The following is a 27,226-nucleotide window of genomic DNA, read 5'->3' as shown; positions in this document are numbered from 1 at the left end:
ACATGACATACAAACATACTTAAAAACATAAAATACAAAATATACATATGAGTATGAAAAACTATCAACTTCCATATGACATTTTAAAAGCTGTGTTACTCTAAAGAGGTTTAACTGAAGAAGCTCCTAAAGGTAATACGAACAACTGTTTTCAAAACTGGAACAAGCTTTCCAAAATAGAATCTTTTTGGCCGAAGGCAGTGGCTCATGCCTGTAATTCCAGCACTTTGAGAGGCCAAGGCAGGCAGATCACTTGAGCCCAGGAGTTTGAGAGCAGCCTGGACAACACAGTGAGACCCTATCTCTACTAAAAAATTTTAAAAATTAGCCAGGCATGGTAGCATACGCCTGTAATCCCAGCTACTCTGGAGGCTGAGGCAGGAGGATTGCTTGAGCCCAGGAGTTCAAGCTTGCAGTAAGCTATGATAGCATCACTGCACTCCAGACTGGGCAACAGAGTAAGACCATTTTTGAGACCTGACTCAAAAATAAATAAGTAAATAGAATCTTTCCATTTTCTCCTCCCACCCAGCAGCCATCGACCAAGCTGGTTCAAAGGCTGGTCCAGGAGTGGAAATTTGACTTTTAAACCTGCTGGCCAACAGGCTTTGTGACCTTTCAGCAACTCCCTCTCCAAGGCCCCATTTTTCTTGAAGGTACAAACAATGCAGAGACCCGAGAACCCTTCCAAAGTCCTTGTCTCACAGGAAGAATCTAGTTGCAATCTTTTCTTCCTCCCTCCACTTTCTGCCTTTATCTAAGCTTCTCTTTCTCTATCCTCTCTCCATTATAGTCTGTTTGTACCTCCTTTATTCTATCTCCAGCACCAGCTGTATTAATAATAAAGTGATGCCGCTGGATGCGGTGGCTCACGCCTGTAATCCCAACACTTTGGGAGGCCGAGGCGGGCGGATCACAAGGTCAGGAGATCAAGACCATCCTGGCTAACATGGTGAAACCCCGTCTCTACTAAAAATACAAAAAATTAGCCGGGCATGGTGGCGGGCGCCTGTAGTCCTAGCTACTCGGGAGGCTGAGGCAGGAGAATAGCATGAACCCGGGACACGGAGCTTGCAGTGAGCCAAGATCGCGCCACTGCACTCCATCCAGCCTTGGCGACAAAGCGAGATTCCGTCTCAAAAAATTAAAAAAAAAATTTGAAAAAAAATAAAGTGATGCCTTGGGCTCCATCTGCCTAATTCTTGTCAATCTCTTCACTTGTTTTGAACACGGTCAGAGAAGAGGTATGCTATTTACTCAAACCCTAAAAGGCCAGCACTAATTCTACAACTGGCTTGCAGAGAGGTTGCCTCTGGAAATTATGTGAAGAACCACAGGAGGTAACGAAGGTGAAGAGGTGCCCACAGCAGGTCCACCACAAGGACCCCACTCCAGACGGAGCTGGTCAGGCTCAGTATTTCAGAAGAAGGAAAAAAAAATACAGGCAACTTCATGTACCAAAAATAATCTTGAGAAAAGTCAGGCTACTGCATAGGATAAAGTAATTAATGACAGTCTTCTTCCTGTCTTGTGCACTGAAAAGTGAATTTGCCATCAGATTTTACACAACTTCCACATGAACGGACGAGGTTTGGAGGATTTAAGTAATTCACCCAAGGTCACATAGCTACTAAAAGGCAGAGCCCAAATTCCAATCCAGATCTGTGGAAGTGGGAAACATGAGCCCTGTGTCAAGTTCAGGCATTGTATGACCTATCCAAGGAACCAGTGCAATCTGGCCTGCTGATGAGGGCTTGGGAAGCAGAGCACTCCAGGCCCATGGCCATCACCTTTCAGCCCTGAGAGTATCAGTCACTTAACCTCTCTCAAGTCCTCACCTTATTCTCTGTAAAATGGAAACGCTCTATCCCATAGTTATCATGAGAATAAAATGAAATAATAGGATGAGATAAAATGATGTGCCAGATATGAAGCAAAGGCTTCATTAAGGTCAATAAATATTAGCTCATATTACTAAGAGGATGACCCTCATCTAATAAGAAAAGCAAAGAGAACAGATGGAGAAGCTGATTGAGCTTAAAGTCAACATCGACCTCTGGAATTAAAAGCCCCAAACGGGATGGTAATAATTAGCTCTGAATATTATAGAATAAATGAAATATAAACTTGGGCTGTCTCATATTCTGATAGAGTTTTTAAATTCCACAATTAGAAAGTTTTACATACCCAATAAAAATCAGACATTTAGGGCCAAACCTAGAGTAATATGGTAGAAATAGCCAGAGTGTCTCTAACTTCAAAGAAAACTCTATTTTGATCCCAAATAGAGAAATAAAACCATGCCAATTTTTTTTTTCTCTAAGAGTCATAAAATAAGTTATTTTTCTCATTGGCTGATTTCAGCTTAATTGACTTTACAGCTTGAAAAATACTATATTAAGTTATAAGGAGTTTTAACGTCAGTATATAAATTTAAAAGCGCTTGCAGGTAAAACTATTTCAGACATAGGCAATGATCTGGAGAGTACTTACACGTGCATATGTTTCAAATATCTGTTTGTTTTTTGAGACAGAGTTTTGCTCTTGTTGCCCAGGCTGGAGTGCAATGGCGTGATCTTGGCTCACTGCAACCTCCACCTCCCGGGTTCAAGTGATTCCCCTGCCTCAGCCCCGCGAGTAGCTGGGTTTACAGGCATGCGCCATTAGGTCTGGCTAATTTTGTATTTCTAACAGAGATGGGGTTTCTCCATGTTGGTCAGGCTGGTCTCAAACTCCCAACCTCAGGTGATCCGCCCGCCTCGGCCTCCCAGAGTGCTGGGATTACAGGCAAGAGCCACTGCGCCTGGCTCAAATATTTGTTAAAAAACTGGGGGAGGGTGGGAGAGAACAAACTGCTAAAATTTAGTCAGCTACAGACATGAACAATTATCCTCAAATATCAGTGCCAAGAAATTATATCCTGTTTGAAATGCCAAAGTTCACTTCAAAGAAATAACTTAAATCTCAAGAACTATAGCAATAAAAGATAAAATTTCCTCCTTTTTCCCCCTTTCTTGTGAAAGTCAGCATTTCACATTTCACCCTTCTCACATTTCACCCTTAATAATAATGATTCATTTATGTCAAAGACCACCTGGCCTCTTTTAGGAGTCCCCACAACTTGGCATCAAATAATTACATGCATCTTGTAGAAATCAATTATAAATTTATGCCACATATTTCTAATTTTCACCCCTTCTCCTTCTGTAAGATAATTGTTTAAAAAAAAAAAAAAAAAAAAAGCTCCTAGTTAAAAGAGAAAAACGGACCAGGTGCAGTGGCTCACACCTGTAATCCCAGCACTTTAAGAGGACAAGGTGGGAGGATTGCTCAAGCCTAGGAGTTCGAGACCTCATCTCTATTACTATATATATAATATATATTAAGGGCTCAGTGGCACACGCTGGTAGTCCCAACTACTGGGAAGGCTGAGGTGGAAGATCCCTTGAGCCCAGGAGTTCAAAGCTGCAGGGAGCAATGACTGCACCACTGCACTCCAGCCTGGGCAACACATAAAAGGGGCCATTTTGCTTCTATAACAGGAGAAAGGCATGAGGATAAGAAATAAAAGCAAGAGCCATCTGCAGTGTCTAAGCTCTTGTTGATACAGATCCTGTTCCACACACTCTTAGTCCTTATTTTAAAGACCTTCTGCAAAGAGCTGAGCTTTCTCAGCAGCAGGACCTGTAGACAAGGATTTCCACATGCCTTCTTTTGAAAAAACATTGATCTTTGCCTAAGATTTTACCTGGCTTTTTATCTCTGAAAAGAAAAAAAATCTTTTTAAAAACTTTGGCCACATTTTTTTCTACAGACATAAAACAAAGAAACAGTTTGAGCCGGGCATGGTGGCTCATGCCTGTAATCCCAGCACTTTGGGAAGCCAAGGTGGGCAGATCACAAGGTCAGGAGATCGAGACCATCTTGGCTAATATGGTGAAACCCCATCTCTACTAAAAATACAAAAAATTAGCTGGGTGTGGTGGTGGGCGCCTGTAGTCCCAGCTACTCAGAAGGCTGAGGCAGGAGAATGGCGTAAACCTGGGAGGCGGAGCTTTCAGTGAGTCAAGATCGTACCACTGCACTCCAACCTGGGTGACAGAGCGAGACTCCATCTCAAAAAAAAAAAAAAAAAGAAACGGTTTGAAAAAGTGGCTGATACAAGAGAAATTTCACTGGAAATGAGAAGATGCTGGGTCAGGTCCTAGTGTGACATGAACGCCAGTGTGACACAGGGATTCAGTTTCTTCTTCGGCAAAATGAGCAAGCTGCATTGGATGACTCCAAGATCCTTCAAAAGCATGTAGATGCCCAGATTTCTTATTCCTAGGAAAATTAAATCTGTCTGCTGATATCAGACACACTTTAAAAAATGAGTCCAGTAACTTAGACATGGAAATGAGTTGGCTGTAACCAACTGTTCCAGCTGTTCACAAATGTTATCCAACCAAAACACGTCATTTCAAAGACAAAGCTTCATCTCCCCAGAGTGAGAGGAAGGGCCAGAGACTGCTGACCCCACCTCAAAGCTCTTGGCAATTTAATAAGGCTCAGCTGCATGGAGGCAGGTGGTCAGCTCCAGGAAGACGCTCCCTTCAGGCTTACCATCCAGGAGACTGGACTGCCTCATACGCCCATGATCAAAACCCAGAGATCAGGAGAGTCCAAAAACAGAAGAGGGAAAACCCACTGGAGAAACTCAGCAAAGCCTTTGGAGAATGGGGCTATCTGAGTGGGCCTCAATGAGCAGCTACCATGGAGGGACACTGAACAGAGGCTGCTTCCAGTAAGGCCAATGGCAGGAGTGAAGATAGCGTGGACCGCCTTGGAGAACTGAGCACAGAAAGTGCACTCGCAAGCTGGCCTGCTGGCTCCAGGGGTGGAGTGAGGAGAGTGAGGCAGGGAAGCCAGTGTGAGGCGTAAGGGAAGAGGGCCAGCCCAAGGCAGAGGGCAGCCTGGCCCCCATAGCAGCTACCTAGGAAGGCTTTGCTGGCCCATGAGGAGGGAAGCGAGGGAAACTCAGCAGACGCTTCCCCAGATGACGTGCTGTAGATGTGTGCTGGCCTTATTCCTAAGGGTTTACTCAGCTCCTGGAGAACATCACAGTGTTTCAGAAGAGGGCCTGTCCTTTCGAACAAGTGAAAAATAGCTTCACCTCCTAACAGGGATCTGAGACACAACAGTGAGCACCCACAGCGAGGCCTGAACTGTCTGAGTTTCCATATTCCTCAGTGAACTGGGTTTCATCCATCTCTTGATGCCCCCACATCTAGCTAGCTGTCTTTGAGGTGTAAACTCTTCCAACACCTGAAAGGACAGCGGGTGTTTCAAAAACAAAAACCTCATGGCCACAGCAACAATGGCTTTAGCCGCTGGATGTCGGCAAAAGGTTGCATGGACAAGAGGAAAGGTTTCCCATCCATTTCACAAACCACCTCTGCCTCAAGAAAGGTAACTAAGTAGACCACGGTAACCAGAATAATGTTATTGTGTCAAGACTCTGAAGTGCTCAAGGAATGACACGTTATGCTAACGAGACACTTATGCTAACGAGAACAGCTAATGGGCTGTTCTCATTATTCACAGGAATGAGAGATCCCACAGCTGGAAATGCTGGAAGAGACCTGGAGACTCCATAATGGCAAAGATCCCTGCATTAATCTCCTTGATCCCTTTCTTCTAAACAGTGTGTCTGATGGGATACTTAGCCAACCACCATCTTCCTCTGAGCAGGAGACAGGTATTTCTAAGACTCAGCTGCTACCTCCTGGGACCTTAGAGGAATTCAGTACTTTTCCATTATGCAACTGGACTTCAAATTGATCCCTGCACAGATATAAAATGTCCCAGCCTGGGGGGTGTCTATACCAATGCATGCCAACAATCTGATTGGTTACTCCAGGCGGTGACCTTCCCCAGGTTCTCACGCCTGGAAACGCCTATGAACTGAGGCAAGGCACTGAGCTTTAGGGCCTTCCTTGAAAAACAAATGGCCTAAGCTGCACAATTTATTAAATGGGTTACATAACTACATAGTTATAAAATTCTACATCATGATCTTAGTACAAGTCGTTTTTTCTGTTTTTATTTTTAATTTAAAAAATACTTCTCCCCAGAAGTTTACTGATAGGAAAAAAACATAAAAGACACAGGCACTGCTACTTAAGTTGGAACTGCCATTCTTACCAGTTAATTGACTAATTGCAAAGAACCATTTAACAATGGAGGCAGAAACCAGTATTTTTCTCCATTAAAATCCCACCAATAAGAAAAAGTTTTTTGGTAGGACATGATTTTCCTAGTTTTCACTGTAGAAAGCTTCAGGCTTCAAGGTCAAAGCAATTATTAAACCAAAAGAGAGGAATCAAAAAGTCCTTGGAGCAATACCAAGAGTGGTCTGTTGGAGGCGCTCTTGCTAATAACAGGACCTGGGGATGTACAGCAGCCCAGCATGCTGATGGCCGGCTTTCCTAAGACAGTGACAAAAGTCATCCACACTAATCTGTCCCTCACATTGCTGATGACCTATGCATCCACACTATCCAAGGAGGAGACGTTGCGTCTGTCAGACTAACCCCACAGTTGCTCTTTCTGGATGCATCCCAGGCTCACAGCCCCCTGTCCTGCCCTCTCCAGGATTTCCATCTCCCTCCCAGCTCTGTCTCCTCCACTTACTTACATGAAAAGAATCATGCCCTGCTCACTTAAGATCCTTCTCCACCTTCCCTAGCCGCTTCAAGCCCTCTTCTTCCCTTCGAAGCCAAACCATACGTGATGTAACAATGACAGCAAGTAAATTTACTGAGTACTTGTAGTATACCAGACACTGTGCCAAGCACTTTATTATATATAATCCTAAGAACCCTATGTGGGTGCCAATCATCATCCATCCCATTTTCGCACACAAAGATGCTTTGGGGATTTAAACAACTTGCCGAAGCGCACTCGGCTGTGGGGTGGCTGAACGGGAATGTGATCGTGTATTCACAGCCCCTTCACTACACTGCCTCCACCTGACTGCTCTCTGGCCCCGGCCCTCTCTGCAACAACGCGGCCCTTGCTGAGGTCATAAATGATCACAGCCTGCGAAATCAAGTACTGAGCTGACTTGGCCTCTCCACTGGCTACCCTCTCTTGAATGTCTCTCCCTCGGTTTTCAGGAAACCTCCCCACTACCTCTTACCTCTGTGGTTGCTCCTTCTCCCTTTCAAACTCCTCTTCCTCTGCCTATCTCTTCCATGCTGTCATTTCCAAAGCTCTTCCTCTACTCTTTTCTCATTCTAGCCTACTGTACCCATCCAGTGGGTTTGCCTATCACCCACAGATTAATGCTTCCTTCACTGACATTTGTGATTTCTGTAGCTGTTCAGCATCTTCCTTTACTGCATTGGTACATTTTCCATGGTCATCCCTCCTGGATTCGGAAAGGGCCAGATACTAGTTTTACTTAGCCCCACTAACAGCTGGGGTGCTAGCCCATTACCCAGACTTCTCCAGATTTACCCGCCTGAGGCAGAGCCTCCTCAAGCTGATGCCACAAGGAAGCAAAGAAGTTGAATAATTTGTCCTGGGGGACCACAGCAGTACTGCAGCAGGGTAAGTGATGGGGTGGGGTTCTCAGCAGTCTATTTCCATGGAATACTTTTGGCTGTGACTCTAGCTGCTAATTCCTCTTTTTGCCGGCTTGTTTTCTGGGCCTGGTTCTTTGGTCTTACTAGAGATTCTGTCAGCTGCCCAACATCTTTTCAATAAATTCCTTTTCAGCTCAAATCAGCCAGAGTTTGGTTTCTGTGGTTTGACTGATTCATTTCCCAAGCCTGTGTATCTGTGGCCTAGACTTTGCTGAGCTCCTGATTCGTGTTTCCATCTGTACCAGGCCTCATCCCGTGGATGGCCCACAGGCACCTCCCAATGGAATAAAAGATGCAGTTCACCATCTTGCTTGCAACGCCCCTCAGCTGGCTGTACTATATTCCCACGCTGGTGAGTGCCTTGGCCTACCTGCCCAGCTGAAAGCTTTGTTGATACCTTGACTCCTGTGTCTTCCTTAACTCCATGTGCAACCAAAGAAATCTGTCCCTCACCCCCACATTCTATGAGGACCAAAAGGCATTTTCTCTCCAATTCAAAGAATTTTAAAATACATTATTATATTTACATATTTACTCTTACCACATTCCACATACTATAAAGATCTACTTTAGCCAAGTAGTTAAAGGACTTTGCAAAACCCTATTAAAGAACAGGCCAGCAATTAAGCTCACATTTCCCCAACTCCCATTGCAACTTTCTCCTTACTTTCATGGCGTCTCCTCTGTGGTTTAAAGATTTGACATCTTTCCTAGACGCTAGGGTAGGTCACTCTACTGTATGTTAAAATAATGAAATGTGATTATAAAATCTGCAAAATACAAAATCCATTTGGCATTACCTTTCAGCTCTAGGACAAGTTAGCATGAACATTCAGTATCAGATACCTCCAGCATTAACAGAGTTTGCCAGACACTATACATAAAAAAAAGAAGCCAAAGCAGAAATTCACACAAACCCTAAGCAGATAAGGGAGTCTAGGGATGAAGGACTTTTTCCTCTTTGATCATGGGTGGACAATGCAAGTTCATGCATTACCGTGCATGTTATTTTTAGAAAACCAACTTTGAGTTCTAAAAGTGTCCATAAAAATTTAAGTATTAGTTCCCTAATGGTGCACTAGCCATGTTTTAAAGCTCATGTATAACACTTTAAGCAACTTGGTAGCTGAACTTATTCATACTGTAAAGGCAGACATGCCAAATCCCACCGACATTCATTTCTTCTATCTACCCAAGGCAGTTAGATTCAGAAATCCAAAGGCAAATAAAAACAGGCTGCCTAACTTTCAGAGGCTCACAGTATTATGTATGTATCACATATCTCCTACAATACATAACACATATGATACAAGGGAGAGCACAGTCACAGTACTTTAAGTGTCCACAAGAGGAAGAGATCACCCGGCGTGGAGTAGGTTAGGAAATGCCTTTTGGAAAAGGCGGCATTTGAGTAGGATCTAGAAGCCTGAACATGCTGTCTTCAGGTAAGGTTAGAGGAAGAGTTTTAACGAAGTGAAAAACACAAGTTAAGGCATACAGATCACAGAAAGGCTGATAAGATAAAAAGTGAAGTACAAAAGATAATTAATTTCTAGAGTTTCTCAGTAGGACCGAAGAACAATCCTATATAACTTTATGACCCAGAATAATATTTTACTAAAATATACTGAACTGACAGATGTTTTTTGTTTGTTTTGGGGGTTGTTTTTTTTTGTTGTTTTTTTGGTTTTATTTTTGAGACAAAGTTTCGCTCTTGTTGCCCAGGCTGGAGGGCAGTGGCGCGATCTCGGCTCACTGCAACCTCCGCCTCCCGGGTTCAAGCAATTCTCCTGCCTCAGCCTTCCTGAGTAGCTGGGATTACAGGCGCCTGCCACCATGCCCAGCTAATTTTGTATTTTTAGTAGAGACAGGGTTTCTCCATGTTGGTCAGGCTGGTCTGGAACTCCCAACCTCAGGTGATCCGCCTGCCTCGGCCTTCCAAAGTGCTGAAATTACAGGCATGAGCCACCACGCCCGGCCCTGACAGGTGTTTTTTTAAAGTCCCAATATGAGCAAATATCTCAAAATGATCTTCAGACAAATACAAAGAATGTTAACAAGATTGCCAGAAAAATCTAATGAAAAATTTCTAACTGTTCTTTGAAGGACCAGCCTCATGAGTAAAGGAGCTAGCATGAGCGAGGGAGCCCCCTGCTTCACAGCAGCTGTTATAGTCGAGCACAATACTAACATGTATATCAGTGTTTCACTCCACCAGGGCCCAGTCCCATCTCTCAGAATACCTAGACAATATGTCATTATTCAAAAAGTTAAGTCTTCTCTCCTCAAAAAAAAAAAAAAAAAAAAATCTAGCCTCTGAACATAATGTTTTTAAAATGGAATGCAGCAGAAACTCTTTTAATTGAAGTTTCATGCTGTCCATTCAGCAGACTAGCACAGACCACACACTTGCCCATAAAGTATAATTTACTATCACCAAGCTCACTTACATAATATAACCCCACTGTCAGAGAAGGGCTTTAAAAATGATTTTTCTTATGTGAAACCCAACAAACACTGGCACTAGAGAAACCAGTCTAGAGTGTGCCCAGAAAAACAAGGACTCCTTAACACAAGTCAGAGGGCTGCTGGGTGTTTGTTTTGTTGGGTTTTTTTCTGCCTCCCCACCTTTCGGGGGAGGTATGTGACTTAAACATATGTTGTATGAAAAGCAATTTTTCCTTGAGAAATAATGGTAAAGATCTCATTGTTTCTTTCCCAAGGTTCTGTGACAGACGTTGCTCTTTGGCCCCTAATATCCCCCCTTCTCCTCATCTTTCACATAATGGAATTTTTAAGTGGGCATATTTCCAAGGCTCCTTTGCATCTGGGTACGGCCACAGGACTAAGTTCCAGCAAATGGGGTGGAAGCCGAAGTATCGCGCTGGCAGTTTCCAAACTGCTGCCAGGAAAACAAACGTCTCCACCTTGTCCCACGAGTAGGAGATCCCAGTACCCTGGGGAAGGCAACGTGGGGTCCCTAAAGACTTCCTGGAGCCAGCGGCTGCATATCTGCAGACTCTCAGGAGAGAGAAAACGCTCTCTTGTTTAAGATGTAAGCTTTAATTCTAACTAGAACAGCTTCCCATTCTTTTCCAACACCAGAAATTGCCAGTGGCAGCTGCTCAGCGGAACTAATACTACATGGCCTCATCGCTCCAGCCCCTGCTTGCCCTGAGGGAGGCGGGTTTTTCAGCAGTTTCAGCCTTTCAGGGCGGCCAGAACCAGAGCATCCCAATAAACCAGAAAGCTAAGTAGCTGAAGCAATAAAAGTCACTCAAACATAACCCAAATCTGATGGTAAAACAAAGAAAATCCTAAGTATGGAAAGGATGGTTCCTGCTGTCTTTCACTGGGAAAAGCCATTGGTTCTGGTGGGTGCCTAGTGTGGCTTTGGCCCTGCACTGATGTAAACTGGGAAGTGCCTGCATGTGACTGGTTCAGAGCCTATCCTTCTGCTTCATAACTAGACCTGCAGGGATGTGCAAGGACCTCCATGAGATGCTTCAGGGAACCAAAGGTGGGAGGGTATTCCAGACTGATGTGGCCACACCAGAAAGAAAAGAGGTGCTAGAAGGAGCACACAGGTGACATCCCCACCTGGAAAGAACAAAGTCCTGGAAGGAGCATAGTCAATAAGAACCACTGCCATTTACATTTCAGGGAAGGAAAGGGGTAAGAATTATCCTACTCTTTGAAGACTGCTTAAAGCATCCTCAAATACTGATACACATTACCTCCTTCCTGTGGAGTGGCTGGCAGGAACCTTACAAGGGAAAATACTTGTGTTCCTGCTCTACTTAAAGTTGTTCACTGTTGTGTGCAACTGCAGAGTTCTTGCAAAATCAGAAGAGAAAAAATCAGGGAAAGTTGCATCTTGCTTCCCAGTTAGTCTAGGGAGAAAGGAGTCCATCAGATATAACACAGCAGTAGAAGAAAGAATGTGGCTAAATTCCTACAGGTTTGTCAGAGGCTTTTGAACCACAGCAACTCCATCTTAAATAGGAGCTGGGTAAAACGAGGCTGAAACCTACCGGGCTGCATTCCCAGACAGTTAAGGCATTCTAAGTCTTGGATGAGATAAGAGGTCGGCACAAGATACAGGTCATAAAGGCCTTGCTGATGAAACAGGTTGCAGTAAAGAAGCCGGCCCAAACCCACCAAAACCAAGATGGCCACAAGAGCAACCTCTGGTTGTCCTCACTGCTACACTCCACCAGCGCCATGACAGTTTACAAATACCATGGCAACATCAGTATGTTACCCTATACGGTCAAAAAAGGGAAGGCATAAATAATCCACCCCTTATTTAGCATATCATCAAGAAATAACCATGAAAATGGGCAACCATCAGCCCTCAGGGCTGTTCTGACTATGGAGTAGCCATTCTTTCATTCGTTTACTTTCTTAATAAACCTGCTTTTGCTTTGCACTGTGGACTTGCCTTGAATTCTTTCTTGTGTGAGATTCAAGAACCCTCTCTTGGGGTCTAGGTCAGATCCTCTTTCCTGTAACAAGTTCACTGGGTCCCAATCAGGAACAATCTACAAAGGTGGAGTTAACCATAAAGATAAGTACAAGAGATCATCTAACGCTCTTGTGATCAGAAGTTCAGTTTCCACTATTAAAAAATTAAGGTAAGACCCTGTGATGGTTAATACTGAGTATCAACTTGATTGAAGGATGCAAAGTATTGATCCTGGGTGTGTCCGTGAGGGCGTTGCCAAAGGAGATTAACATTTGAGTCAGTGGGCTGGGAAAGGCAGACCCACCCTTAATCTGGGTGGGCACCACCTAATCAGCTGCCAGCGCAGCCACGATATAAAGCAGGCATAAAAGCATGAAAAGGCTAGACTGGCTTAGCCTCCCAGCCAACATCTTTTTCCCATGCTTTCTCCCATGCTGGATGCTTCCTGCCCTGGAACATCAGACTCCCAAGTTCTTCAGCTTTGGGACTCGGACTGGCTTCCTTGCTCCTCAGCTTGCCCACAACCTATTGGACCTTGTGATCAGGTGAGTTTAATACTTTGTAATAAACTCCCCTTTATATACATACATAGAAGGGAGGGAGGGAGGGAGGGAGGGAGATAGATAGATAGGCAGACAGACAGACAGACAGATAGCTAGATCGATCGATCGATCCTGTTAGTTCTGTCCCTCTAGAGAATGTGACTGACATAGACCCCCTAAATCCATTGTGAGGATTAAATGAAATGTGTTTGTAAAGAGTTTTGCCAAGCACCCAGCAAAGTGTTTCAGGATTTCTTTTATTAGAGGTTGTGGGGAGGTGGGCAGAATGCCTCCAACAGAACTCCAGTGCCCTGACAGCTACAGGATGCACTGCAGGCACTGCAGCAACTGAAGCAGGAGCCTCCCTTTCAATTCAGCTCAGGGAATTTAATTGTTCTTAATTATACAGACGCCACTCATATGCAAATCATACACGAAGAGTTTTCCTTTTAAATTGTAATTTTTCTTTCAAATCGTTGAGGCACTGAAGTGTTATTGCTGAAGATGTCTGCAAAAGAAAGAATGGCCCTGCGTGGTCCCTCAAGCCCAGGAGTCCCTCTCCACAGGCCCTCACTCCCTCTGCCCCATCAGCAGCTTATTAACCCCCCCAGTGGCCAGGTCTGCCCCAGTCTTGCTCCTGGATTTTCAGCCCAGATCCTAACAACTTCCCCTGTCTTTCCAGCATTCTCCATCCCTAGACAAAGCACTGTATGAATCCTATGCAGATGTGCAGGAAGGCAGGGAAAAGCAAAGATCAGCTGGTAGCAACGTGGTTTTGTCTATTCAATCCTTCTATCAATAAACACCCATTCCAAAAGAAGCAGAGTGCTCCAACAAAAATTGTGTTTTGAAGATTGTAAACAGCAACATGAAAAAAGTGCTGCCGTTGCCGTGACAAGTAAACAAAAGGAAACAAAGCTGTTGTGTGCAACAAGATTACAACTAAAAAAAATATACAAAGGAAAATGAGAAGGCAAATACCAAAATATTAACAGCAACGTTAGGATGAGTAGAATATCAGACACTTTCCTTTTGCCTGACTCTCCAAAATGGTTCCCAACCTGTGAGAATATTAAAGATGTTCAGAACGATGTGCTTTTTGAAAACTCAAGAGCAATAGGAAGGTACACTCTTCCTAAATACAGCTTATAATTGTTTCTTTTTTTGATTCAAACAGCATATTTCCACATTAATAAATTATTTAAAAGCTAACAAAAGTTTCACCTCCAAAACACTTGGTTTTGTTATGTTGCTTCACTTCCCCTAACTCGCTGGCCACCTCTCAGTCTCCTCTACGACCCTTCTGAATGCAGAGACACCCCAGGCTCCAGACCCTGGTCCTCTTTTCTAAGCAATCTAAAATGACTCAATGCTTATCTGATCCAACGTGAAGGCTGTAAACACCACCCCAAATTTACATCTCTAACCCAGCACCCTTCCCAACTGCCCATCCACATGTGCTCTGGAATGTGGAAGAGACATCCCAAACTCAACAGGTGTGAAACTGAGCTCCTGATCTTACCCCCAAACCCAATTGCCCACAGCCATCTCTGCTCAGTTGTTCAAGCCAATAACCTTGGAGTCATCCCTAACTGTTCTCTTTCTCACACCCCGCATCCCACCCATCAGAAATCCCATGAGCTCCGCTTTCACCAGGCCCACTGCCACACCTGATCCAAGCACCATCATGTCTCTCCATCTCTTGCTTCCTGGCTGTAAGGGCCTCACTGGTTTCCCTGACGCCCAGGATCAGCACTGCCAGCATGGCCTCTTTAAACCTAATTCAAATGGCATCACTGCTCTGCTCAAAATCCCCACAAGAACTCCGCATTTCCAAGGCCTCACACTGTGCTCTCCCCGTGACGTCACCAACTCCACACCCCTCTCCAGGTCTGTACCCATGGTGCTCTCACCACAAGGGTCTTCTGGCTAAACTGGGAATACCCCAAGTATATGGTCCTCCTACCTTAAAGTCCTTTGCAGTGGCTGTTCTCTCTATCTGGAACATTCTTCACCCAGACAGCCTCATGGCAAACTCCCCCATCTCCATCAAATCCTCCAACTCCTGGCCAGGCGCCGTGGCTCACGCCTGTAATCCTAGCACATTGGGAGGCCGAGGCGGGTGTATCATGAGGTCAGGAGATAGAGACCATCCTGGCTAACATGGTGGAATCCCATCTCTACTAAAAATACAAAAAATTAGCCGGGCGTGGTAGCACGCGCCTGTAGTTCCAGCTACTAGGGAGGCTGAGGCAGGAGAATCGCTTGAACCCAGGAGGCAAAGGTTACAGTGAGCCGAGATTGCGCCACTGTACTCCAGCCTGGGCGACAGAGCAAGACTGTCTCAAAAAAAATAAAAAATAAAAATAAATCCTCCATCTCCTTCAAATCCTTGTAAAATCTCACCCTCTTAATAAGCTTCAACCTCCTGTTTATAGCTGCAGCCCCCACCACAATCCTCATCCTCTTTTCCCTTGACCGGTTGTTTCAACTTTTTCCATACCACATATCACCTCATAACATCCATAAAATTTAGTTTTGCAGTTTTCTCTTTCTCACATCCTATTAAACTGCAAGGTCCACTAGATTTTGGTCTATTTGGTTTGTTGTTTTGTATTTACAGAACACTCACTCAGTAACATTTGTTAAGTGAAAGAAAACCTTCCCAAACTGGTGTCATTGATTTATAAAATCACAATTCAGGCCTCAGAATATTTCTTTTTAATTACTCAGTATAAAGCTAGCTTCATCCTAGCATGTCAGAAACTGCAGAATCATAAAAAACGTTTCCCAAACTTCAACCAAAACCTTCACCAAATCTAATTTACCAAAACAATAAAAGTATGTATAGAATATTTTTAAAAACCAATGTCAGGTTGGTTATATTTCTTACTCAGCTTAAAAAATATATCGTGTCTATTCATGCCAATCACAAATACAACATTTAGTGATTTACTAAATTACGAATGCTGTAAATGTTAAGAGGCAAGACAACTAAGAAACTTAAAAATGCAAAAAACATAGGATCCTACTAAGGAAAAAAAGGTACTGAACCAGGCAATGAAAAGTTTAGAAAGAGATTAAGCTAGAATTGCGTGATCAGGTGGCTCATGCTCAAACAGGACTGTAAGAGGAGGTCCAAGTTGGTAGCCCTTGGCTTGGGGAGAATCTTTTAGAAAGTAGCACCCACAGCCTGGGCCTGGTTCAAATGCTTTGACTAAGCATCTGAATCAGCAACATTGGTTATTGCAGCATGCCTGAGATGGTTCTTTTAGTTCCACTGCTTGAATGAATAGATCTGTAATCCCAGAATGAAGAAATAAATCAAAACCTAGAGTAATTTATAAGCCAGTGACACAAAATATAGGCAAGCTGAGGTGAGGCTCAGCACCTGATTCGCAGCCTCCCCTCTGCCACTGCTGCTGCAGATGTGCGCCCCACTCCCACACCCAGTCCCCCCTAGCTATAAAATGGGGTGAACGTGGCCAATGTGGAAATGAAAGAATTCAGAAAGAGGCTGGGTGTGGTAGCTTACGCCTGTAATCCCAGCACTTTGGGAGGCCAAGGCAGGCGGATTACCTGAGGTTGGGAGTTCGAGACCAGCCTGACCAACATGGAGAAACCCCGTCTCTACGAAAATACAAAATTAGCCGGGTGTGGTGGTGCATGCCTGTAATCCCAGCTACTTGGGAAGCTGAGGCAGGAAAATTGCTTGAACCTGGGAGGCAGAGGTTGTGGTGAGCCAAGATCGCAACACTGCACTCCAGCCTGGGCAACAAGAGCAAAACTCCATCTCAAAAAAAAAAAAAAAAAAAAAGAATTGAGAAAGAGAGAGAATCCCTAAATCCACCTGTGCCTAAAGCTAATACCCCTGGCTTCTTCCAGGTTACCAGGGCCAATGAGTTCCTTTAATGCGTCAGCTAGCTGAGTGAAATCTGTCACTTGAAGCTGAAAAGATTCCAACTAGTAGGTACATGAACCCAGCAACTAAAACATAATTCATGAGGTTGTGTCCAAAAGTCAGGAAAGCAGGTAACCTTTGGAACGTTAAGAAACATTTTATGACTATTTATAAAAACAAATGCTTTCCGAGAAACAGTATAATTTTGCAAAAGGCTGAAGATGATCTGAAATTCCCACTTCAAAAAAAAAGAAAAAGTGTCCATCAAAAAGTGCAAACTACATTTTCTTTATAAAAGAATCAACAGGTTATGTTAGGAAGGATAAAAGTGTTCTAAAATTAGAGTGTGCTGCTGGTTGCAAAACCCCACAAATACACTAAAAAATATTGAGTTGCACTCTTTAAGTGGGCAAATTGTATGCCATGTGAATTGTATCTCAATAAAGCGGTTTTTTAAAAAAAAGCACTAATAGCAAGTAAGCACACACACCAGACTCCTAATTCAATCATTCTGTCAGGATTCCATGTAGGAAAGAGGAGGCCATTTCTGCAGATGCATCTTCTCACACATGTACCCATACAAGCTCTACACAAGCTCATTCCCCTTCTGTGCACACATACGCCTCCTGTACATAATGAAAATGCCATATGCAGATGCATTTGATTAGCACCATCCACATTTCCCATAATTATGCAGTGCTTTGTAAGCTGCAGTTAATTCCTGACTATTATCCAAGTGCAAAATCATTCTGCCTAATTTCAAGCAGCCTGGCAGCTGCAGAGGAAGAACAGCTTTGGCCTTCAGTGGAGATGCATTTGACATATAATCCCTGCTGCTACAAGGACTCCAATCATCTAGAGCTAATCAATTTCAATCAAGCAGGCTCTACTAGACTGGAGAACAATGGTGATTTCCTTCTTTATCTGTTAGCATGCACCTTAAAAGGGCCAGAAGATGAAGAGAAGACTGGGGTTTGGTGGGGAGGGTGGTGAGAGGTGGGGAAATTGAATAAGAGAAGAACAAGTGCTTACACCAGACATGTGATCCTTAAAACACCTGGCTTCCAGAGCTCAGCAAACTCTAACACTACAAAATTATCCTAAATTCGCCAGTTCTCCAAATAACCCCTTGACCTCTCTTCTTAGGAGGCATTTCCGGATTTTAAATAACTTCTATTGTCTTTTTCCTTTAACTATAAACAGAGATAAGAAAATATACTAACAGCACTTTATACAATAAAATAGCGTATTATCCTGTAAAATGCCATGTTTATATAATAAAATACTGTATAATAAGGTACTCACATGAATTTTTAACTCTCATTACAAACAACTCAATTTTTATTCCGGATTCAGTAACATTTTTGAAATATATTCCTTTCCTCCAGTAATAACAAAACAGGGAAATCCTGTAGAGTTCACATTCTGACAGTATTTACAGTATTAATCTCTTTATATCCAAGAAAAGGTATATCCTCTGTAGTGGAATCTTTAAAAATGTGCAGCTCCTAAACACTTCCTCCCTTTTAAAAAGAACTCTCATGGGCACTGGCTCCTAGAGTCAAGAAATAATTTAGTCCAGTAATAGCCAATGTGGCCATCTCTCAGAGATAATATGGATTCAAGGGTTCCAGCACTTCCCCCGAATCAGAACTTCTAGGGATAGAGCCTAGGAATCTGTGTTTGAGGAATAGCTCTCTCAGACAATTCCAGTGTACATGCATCCACTAGGGGAGCAGAAGGAATCTGAGTATATGCATTTGGGAACCACTGATCCATTTATCCATCTATCTGCTGCGCATTCCAGGATACTTGCAGTGACACTTCTGTTTCCAATGCAGCTCATTCCCATTATAAAATTCTTCAGCCTCAGCCAGAGTCAGGCTGCAGGAAATGAGCTAGCTATTTTAAGCAGAAAGGGATTTAATATAGAGAATTACGTGCTTATAAAATCACTGAAGAGTTCAAGGGAGCAGGCTCTATGCTGGGTCTCCAGGAAAGACTCCCAGAATCACATGGAACTGGCCCACGAGGGGTGCTGGTGCCTCTGCCACATCAGGAAAGTGAGGGGCCTCAGGAAGCTGTCTTGGAACTACTGAGTCAGCCACATCCTGTCAGCTGCGATCCTAAGACCTAAGAGCTACCTCTGTCACTGCCACTGGTCCAATGTCAGATATCAACTCAGTCAAACAGTGGGACGAATCACTCACTTTTTGCTACGCTCCAGAGGTCGAACTTGCATGAGTAAAATGTGCTTCTGAAAACACCCAATGAATACCTTTTAAAGGTACTTGCCAGAACCAAGTACAGCAAGCTAGCCTACCCTGAACAGAAGATCCTCAACTTTAATCTACACCTATGCAGCATTCTCTTTTCAAGCAGTCTCTAACAACCCTCAAGTCTCTCTCACCTACAGTACTTCCTTTGGGCGTTCTTCTATTTCCCCTTCCTGTGGGGAAACTGCTCATTCATGTCCCAGAACTGTACCATACCTAATAATATCTTTTGAATTTATTCTTTGATTCAGCTCATAATGCAGCCTGTCTAGATCAGGGTCCTGATTTAGCATCCAATAAACCGGCTCTTTTCCCCAAAATGCCACCATCCACCAAATTAATGACACTTAAACTATCAGTTTAAGTATACTAATGCCACCTCCCCTGGAATATCCTGATAATCACATTATCAAGATCTGCCAAAATTCAACCAGCAATTTTTACACAGTATTTCCCGGACCTGATATCCAACACAGCATCAGGTGTAGTGAATGGATAAAAGTATAAAACACAGACCCTGACTACAAGGAGTTTGTATTCTCCAGGAAGCAGCAGAGACCTAAGAAAAAAGGACAACAGAGACGGCAAGAATTTTAGAGGCTGCAAATGGAATATTTGACACAAATATGAACTATAAACGACTTAGATTTGAAATAACGATGGTCCTTAAAGCATGTGTGAGGTCTCGTGAAATGAACATATGGTAACATCTTGCGTAACAGCCTATTTTAACAGAGACCATTTTTGCAATCAGATCTTACTTAATACACTGTGTGACTTCAAAACATGGGCATATGCCAAATACAGAAAATCTCCCACAGGTTATGTGAAGGGGGTAGGGGAGAAAAAGGGAGGTGTTCGAAGCAAATGAAATCATTCCTCTCACAAGGATTCAGACCAAAGAGTACACCACAGTGAGACATAAAATGTACACGTACCCTTAAATTTTAAAATTTATTTTCCCTCGTGCTCAAACTACTTTTCCTCCTAGATTTAATTTGGTGTTATATTTGTGCTTGCATTAAGATTTTCCCCCCAAGGATTCAGTTTTCTCTTCTCTTTAGTTTTTCAACTCTTTCAATCCACTCCCTTCCAAAGTAACAGTATCTATTTCTAAATAAAGAGTCCACTATAGGTTTAGTTACTTTACATACTCACTTTCAGTAAGTGGAAACATATACACTGACTAAAGTTCCTCTTCAAGTCATGCTGAAGATGAAAGAGGTACACCCACAAAAGCTTGCCAATTTTAGTGGAAATTTTACTTTCATTTCTTTTGTAAAAAGGATTCCATCCCATCTACATTTTAGAAGTATGCTGTGTACCATTTCCTTAAATAGAATATTCAAAGTAATCAATCATTTCTTTTACCAGTGCAAGTACAACTGACTCTCTATGGAACAGAACATTTCCATTTTCTACAGATGAAAGTCAAGGTTCAAAGACACTAGGTTAAGTGTCATTTCTCATAAGCACCGAGATAAAATTAATCACAAAACCTCCCAGAAATCACCAGTGATCACGGAACAGGCAACTGATGGGCGGTCTCTGGAACCCTCTGGACAGTGGGGATAAAAGCAATGGAAGGTTCTTCCTCAGCTCACTGGATCCCACCTCTTTACTCTGGAGGCCACAACCCTCCGAGGCCAGACCCACAGAGAGTTACCCTACAGAAAGGGTGCCAAAATTCAAAGACTGGTGTGACCCACCATACACTGTACATGGTCAGATAAGAAACCACTGCAGATGTTTCTCTTGAATTTCAAAGTTTACCCTACCTGTGGCCCACACTCTCCGAGGGAGGGGTTGGCTCCCTCACCCCCAAACAAATCCCTCTCTCCCCAAGACTACTTCTATTAGGCTTGGAAGCTCTGATACAGAGGCATACACTGTACCTGCTTTGCTTGTGGAACAGCAACTTTAATATGAACACATTACGAGACAGCCTAGGCAGAGAACCTATAAGAGACCAGGTTCTGTTATTTTAGGGAAAGTAGGAAGAACATTAAAAAGAATGCAAGTGAGAAAACAATTTCTGCCTTAAATTTGAAAGTATTTTCCTCATTTACCTGCTTTTGAACTTACACTTTTTCTTACCTTATTGTGATTTGTTTTGTTGTTTTTAAAGCCCCTAAATTTCCAAAGGGGAATGGTTTATCTGCATTACTGCCACCAGACTTCACACTCTATATTAAAACTGGTATGCTTTTTTCAATATTGTAAAACATGTCACAGTTTTCCCTCTTCACTGGAAAAGGATACATCAAATACAAAACTTATGTTTTACCACCCACGCAAATCTACCAATGCCAACTGCTGGGAGCTCAAATGCAATCTTGCGCTCTGTTCTGTTTTCGTAGGCTGGGTTTTCCCTATCAATAAGTTTCCATTTTTACGACTAAATAATCCACCTGAAGAGGCAAGCTGTAACCTGTTTTATATTATGCCAAAACCTGGAAGTAAACTGAGGCTTTAAAAATGTATAACATCTATTTTCCTCTTTATTTCAGAGATGGGAGAACTCAACAAGGCGTGGCAGGCAATGCCTTTCCGCAGGACAAGGAAATTCAGACCAGAAGGTGAGAAAAAGAACCTGCTCAGTTAATGGCATGGCTGCACAACACACAAACTGGACTAAAATTACAGAAGCTTCTCGAAGTTGTACACATATAGTACCAAAAAAGAGGAAACTGAAGAGAGACAAATGCAAGGTGGTCCCCTGAGGCAGGACACAGTAAAAGGACGAGGTTAGACCCAAATGTTGCAGAAACAGCCTTCACCTCAGAGTCAGGGGCCCAAGATGACAGTCCAGGCTCAGCCAGACACTGCCAGGTAAACGTGTTGGGTTCCCTTCCTGGGCTCCGTTTCCTCAAACACAAAAGACCCCCAAATTCTGATCCTTTCACTGGCAACAAGTTATAAAATTATGAAGAAAAGGAAGTAAACATTAAATCAGGGCAGGGGTGGGGTCACATACTCTTGCCTGATTAGGATCAATGCACTATAAAAAAAGATAAGAAGAAACTCAGGATTTGGGCCAGTGGCTCATGCCTGTAATCCTAGCACTCTGAGAGGCCAAGGCAAGCAGATCACTTGAGCCCAGGAGTTCAAAAGACCAGCCTGAGCAACATGGTGAAACCCTGTCTCTACCAAAAAATACAAAAACTTAGCTGGGCATGGTGGTGCACGCCTGAAATCTCAGCTACTCGGGAGGATGAGGTGGGAGAATTTCTTGAACCCAGGAGGCGGAGGTTGCAGTGAGCTGAGATCGTACCACTGCACTACAGCCTGGGCAACAGAATGAGACCTCATCCCCCACACAAAAAAAAACCTGAAGATTTGACAAGTCACCAAATAATAATTACGATGAAAATTACTTTCACCTACCTCCCCCTTGCGAGATTCATTTACTATTGTCAGTCACAAGTACCTGCTAGAATAACCCCAAATCCTAAAACATCAATGGACTGTAGCCAACATGAGCTTTGTGTCAGAGGTGCAACTGAAAAAAGATGGTCATCTAATTCCTAAAAAGGGATCTTCAGTCTTTCTAGGAGGGTTAAATAACCTCATGCATTCAACATTTAATTGCCATGTCTCAGGTATTGTCCCAGACAAAAGGGACACAAAGATACATATAAACAATAAATGCAGGCCCTCTCTCAAGACCCCAAAACCTACACGCCCGCTCAACAGAACAGACATGATGTGAACCCTTAATTACCAGAACAATTTCTCCCTCCTCTGTGTTTCTGCAGCACTCTACACCTACCTCTGTTACAGCACATTTCACAACATGACAAGAGCTATTTACAAGTGCTACTGGCCTCATATAAGACAGCAAGCTTCTTGAGGGCAGGGAGTGTGTCCTGCATCCCTGCATCCTCTATCCAATACGGTATCTGCAGGAGGGAGTGCTCAAAAAACATGTGTTGGAAACTTAAAGTTAGGGATAAATGATTCTCAGATGAACAATACAGATAGTGGACAGGAGAAGAGAGGCCTGTGGATGAGAGGACAGGTGGACCAAGTGTGGCCTACACAAACTTTATGCCCTTGCTACTCAAACTATGATCCACAGACCAGCAGCATCGCATCGTCTGGGAGTCTGTTAGAAATGCGGAGTAGCAGGCCGGGCATGGTGGCTCATGCCTGTAATCCCAGTACTTTGGGAGACCGAGGTGGGCGGATCATGAGGTCAAGAGATCAAGACCATCCTGGCCAACATGGTGAAACCCCGTCTCTACTAAAAATACAAAAAAATCAGCTGGGTGCGGTAGCGCGTGCGCGCCTGTAGTCCCAACTACTTGGGATGCTGAGGCAGGAGAATCACTTGAACCTGGGAGGCAAAGGCTGCAGTGAGCCAAGATCGTGCCAACTCACTCCAGCCTGGCGACACAGCAAGACTCCATCTCAAAAATAAAAATAAAAATAAAAAATAAAGGAATGTGGAGTCGCAGGCCCCACCACAGACCTACTTAATCAGCATCTCCAAGCTAACAAGATCCCTCGATGATTCCTGTGCGCCTTAATATTTGAAAAACACTGATACAGGGAAGATTTCAGTGGGAAACCCACTAACAAATGAGAAGAATCAGTTAGACTTGGGCGGCAAGAGTAATAAAAAGAAATTAAGAAACTGAAAGGAAAAGGGCTGGGCATGGTGGCTCACGCCTGTAATCCCAGCACTTTGGGAGGCCCAGGCGGGCAGATCACTTGAGGTCAGGAGCTCGAGACCAGCCTGGTCAACGTGGTGAAACCCTGTCTCTATTAAAAATACAAAAATTAGCCAGGTGTGGTGGCACGCACCTGTAACCCCAGCTACTTGGGAGGCTGAGGCACGAGAATCGCCTGAACCTTGGAGGCAGAGATTGCAGTGAGCCGAGATCGTGCCACTGCACTCCAGCCTGGGTGACAGAGTGAGACCCAGTCTCAAAAAAAAAGAAACTGAAAGGAAAAGGATTTACTTATGAGGCTGTTAAACCTGTGATGAAAGAACGGGCACTGGCTCTAGAGGTACTATCACAATCACTATTTCAAGTTTTTAAAAACGGAAAAATCCTTTTAAAAAATCCTAAAACTTTCCAATATATGCCTGATTTGTCTGCACCACTCAAACACGTTGGAAAGAAGGAGAATAATCATTATGTATCAAGTCGCATCAGCCCATAAACCAGAGAGAAACGCCTGTCAAATACCTGGACAGTGTGCTATTACACTCAGCATCATTACGTATGCTTCACTAGCCAAACAGCAGTGTGGTCCTAAAACACGAGCCATCCAATGAAACTATTTACAGAGATAGCCCCTGCTTTACCTCCATGGAACATTCCTAGAACCCACAATATGAAGCCAATATCATACCTTCCCATGGGAACTACACTGTAATTGAAGGGTTACATCCTGGCCAAAGGCACCAAATAAATCACAGCAATGGCGACACTGCACAAAATCTATGACACAGCTACAAATCCTCTAAATAACATAAAATGATAAAATCAGGCTTCAACCCATAACATGGGAGTTTTATGTTGGAAGTAACCTTAATAGACCACAGGGTCTAAATTTCTCCTCCTCCAGGCCAGGAAATGGAAACCCAGAGGGGTGCTTGCCCAAAGTCAAGCATCTGGTTAAACAGCTGAGCTAAGAAACAAACCTAGGCCTCCTACCAAGCAATCCCATGCACTACTAGACAAGCTCACCTTCTTTACAAAGTCCCTTAAAATAAAAAGCATGCATCATTATCATATAAACTGTCTTCAAAATAAGACATACATAAAGCTCATAAAAATATAACTCTCCTTTTGACATATTTACCTGCAAACAATGTCAGTCATTAAAACATATATCTATGTCCTTGATATTAGCAACTATTTTTCTTTTTGGCCTTTTTAAAATTTACAAAGTGTTGTGGGAGAAGACCTGGACTGCCAGCAGGGAGTAGCCCTGGCTTATGGCCTCAACCGACACACAGAACTTAGCTACTGCCCCTCCTTCTGCTGAGACCTAGGGCAGGTCCATCAGAGTCCTTGGGCTACACGCCCTGGAAGGGAAGGGAACTCCTGAGAATGAAAAGCTCTGAGAATGGCAATCCAGAGCAGCCAGGGGCCAAATTCCCCACTAGACTTTGCAGCTAAGACAGAAAAAAAAAAAAAAAACCCAGAAGTGAAACATGGGAAAGACAGAAAACCTAAAGTGAGACGTGCTGGTAAATCACTTCTCAGCCAGGAGATTGGGTGATGACGACTTTTATTCTCTTTGTTCTTTTCTGAATTACTTAATCATCCTACAATAAACATGAATTTTGTAATGAGAAAACTATGTCATGAAGTAAGGGCAGGGCTGATAATCAAACAGAAAACGCTCCCTTTATGGAAGGCTGAGGCCTCCTCTGATTAGGTAAAACCTTGGGTATCACCCTGAGTATGGGGTACAAAACAAAATACAACTTTCTATATAATCTATCAGCCTGACTGCAGGAGTAAAGGCGAGATCTTTTCTGGGTGTGGCCTTGATTTGGAAATATTTTAATTTTCTTTTAACACTAACTGCAGACTTTTCTCCATAATCCCATCAATAATAATATGATAAGGATCCATGAAAATTCAACTATAAAACTTGAGGCCAATTAGAAGCACACAACCTCCTGAGTGCTTCCCATTAGCACCCTCTTCAAAACAACTAGCCAACCAGCTCTGCAAATGTCAGCCTTTGCATTTTCTAAAACCTCAATTCTTCTTCCTCAAAGACTTCCCCTTCTTTTTACCAAGTCTTACCTTCAGACTTATGCCACAGATTTAGTTTCCTCCTAAACAATGTAGTGCTATTTTCCTTCCAAATTTTAAGTTTTGGCTTATTATGCTTCTCTCTGGCCTCCATTCATTCCTAAAATGAATAGCTAGTCCGCTCTGCTAGCTTAAGGCAAACTGCCTAACCTCTCCTCTTATAGAAGGAATTCCATTCAACAGACAGCAGCCTAGAGGGATACTAGGAAATTCATACCTTTCACAAATACTTCCACTTAAAAGGCAACATACTTCTGGTAGTTTTAAATAACATGGCTTGCCAATGCCTGACATAACATTTGGGAATTATATTCACAAGAAACTATAATTCAGATTTTATTCTGACATAAAATTTTAAGGGCACAAAAGTTAAAAATACAGGTAATCCTATGGCCTTAAACTATTTTTTTTAAGAGCTAAGAAACACAGTACATTGATGATTAGGTGAGCAAACTAATCCACAAAAACCTACTCATCCTTAAGTCCTATAAAGTCTAACTACCATGTATCAGAGTGGACTAAGGGAAAACCCAAGCTCTGTGGCCCAGGCAAAGGCAATGGGGATTTCCTCTGCCTGGTCTAGATCACCCAAGGTAACTCAAGGCAGGGCTTCGAGCAACCCATTGCTCAAAGTAGTCTGTGGGCAGTGGGAGTGGGAGGATGGGGAGGCCCTCCAGGAAGGGGACTCCACAAAGGATGGGGATGGGGAGGTGAGGTGAGAAATGAAATGGGCTGTGGCACACGATGAGATATGGGAATGACCACCTTCTGGGCAGGCTCTCATTCTTTCATTCCAAGAAGCATTTATTAAAGACTGGCTAGGGTGAGGGAACCCAGCTAGGTGCTGGGGATAAAAAATAAGAAATAACTGAAGGATCTTGCTCTTAAGGAACTCCATCTTACTGGGTGGAGACAAACGAGAAGAGAGAGCTCGGTAGAGCACCAAAGGGTTCTGGCAGAAATAGCATGAGGCAGGGGGAAGGGTCACTCTTCCTGGAAGGGCCACACGGACCGAGTCCCAGGGAGCCCAGAGGGTGGTCCCTCTGCCTGCAGCACTGCCTTCACCTTTACTTTCATCCCGGTCTCCTCCTTTCCCTAGTGCTTGGCATGCAACATCCCTGCTTCTCACCCACCTTTCATTTAAGTTTCCTATTATCTGCACACAATGGAAGTTAGGACACCTATTTCCTACCAACTTATGAACTTAGAAAGTTGACATTAAAAGGGCACAAAACAGGAACTCAAAACCCACAAGCTCAAGCTTCAAAGGTGAGAACGTCCCATTTCACAAACGGCGGTTGAGGGTTCCCACTTCACCACTCCACGTTTCTCCTCCGGCTCCTTCACCACAGCCTCACAGACCCACACTTGATTTCTCACTCTCTTCAAAACTTACATTCAACAGTTCCTCTCATGCCCAAGAAAACCAGAGGTCCTAGGGCAGCACGTGTAGGATTTCACTCTAAACAATTCTGCTTTAAGTTGCAGGCTCAGTAGAAGCACATACACCAAAATAACAAAAGTTATGTTGGGTAGGGGAATAATGTAATCTTTTTATTCTTCTGTATACTGTTGAAAAACTGTAAAATAAACATGCACTTCTTGTGTAATAACATGATGTTA

At 43.3% G+C, this 27,226-nt stretch overlaps 1 protein-coding gene and 1 long non-coding RNA gene across 4 annotated transcripts in view; one reads left to right on the top strand and one right to left on the bottom strand.

Annotated features, from left to right (window-relative positions):
* Positions 1-27,226, bottom strand: part of TMEM131L (transmembrane 131 like) — a 169,552-nt gene that overhangs the window by 87,554 nt on the left and 54,772 nt on the right. The gene's annotated exons all lie outside the window — the stretch shown is intronic.
* On the top strand, positions 6,854-13,869 carry LOC129059111 (uncharacterized). Of its 2 annotated transcripts, none has more exons than XR_008524817.2 (4): positions 6,854-7,596; positions 7,765-7,983; positions 12,562-12,644; positions 13,324-13,855. It is a non-coding gene; the product is annotated as an uncharacterized LOC129059111 (long non-coding RNA). The 2 variants fall into 2 exon arrangements; XR_008524818.2 differs by having other exon boundaries at positions 6,857-7,596; positions 7,877-7,983; positions 13,324-13,869.

This window comes from Pongo abelii, chromosome 3, assembly GCF_028885655.2.
Source record: "Pongo abelii isolate AG06213 chromosome 3, NHGRI_mPonAbe1-v2.0_pri, whole genome shotgun sequence".
NCBI classification, from domain to species: domain Eukaryota; kingdom Metazoa; phylum Chordata; class Mammalia; order Primates; family Hominidae; genus Pongo; species Pongo abelii.
The sequence above is the reverse complement of the archived record's forward strand: the minus strand, read 5'-3'. Positions and strand labels throughout refer to the sequence as shown.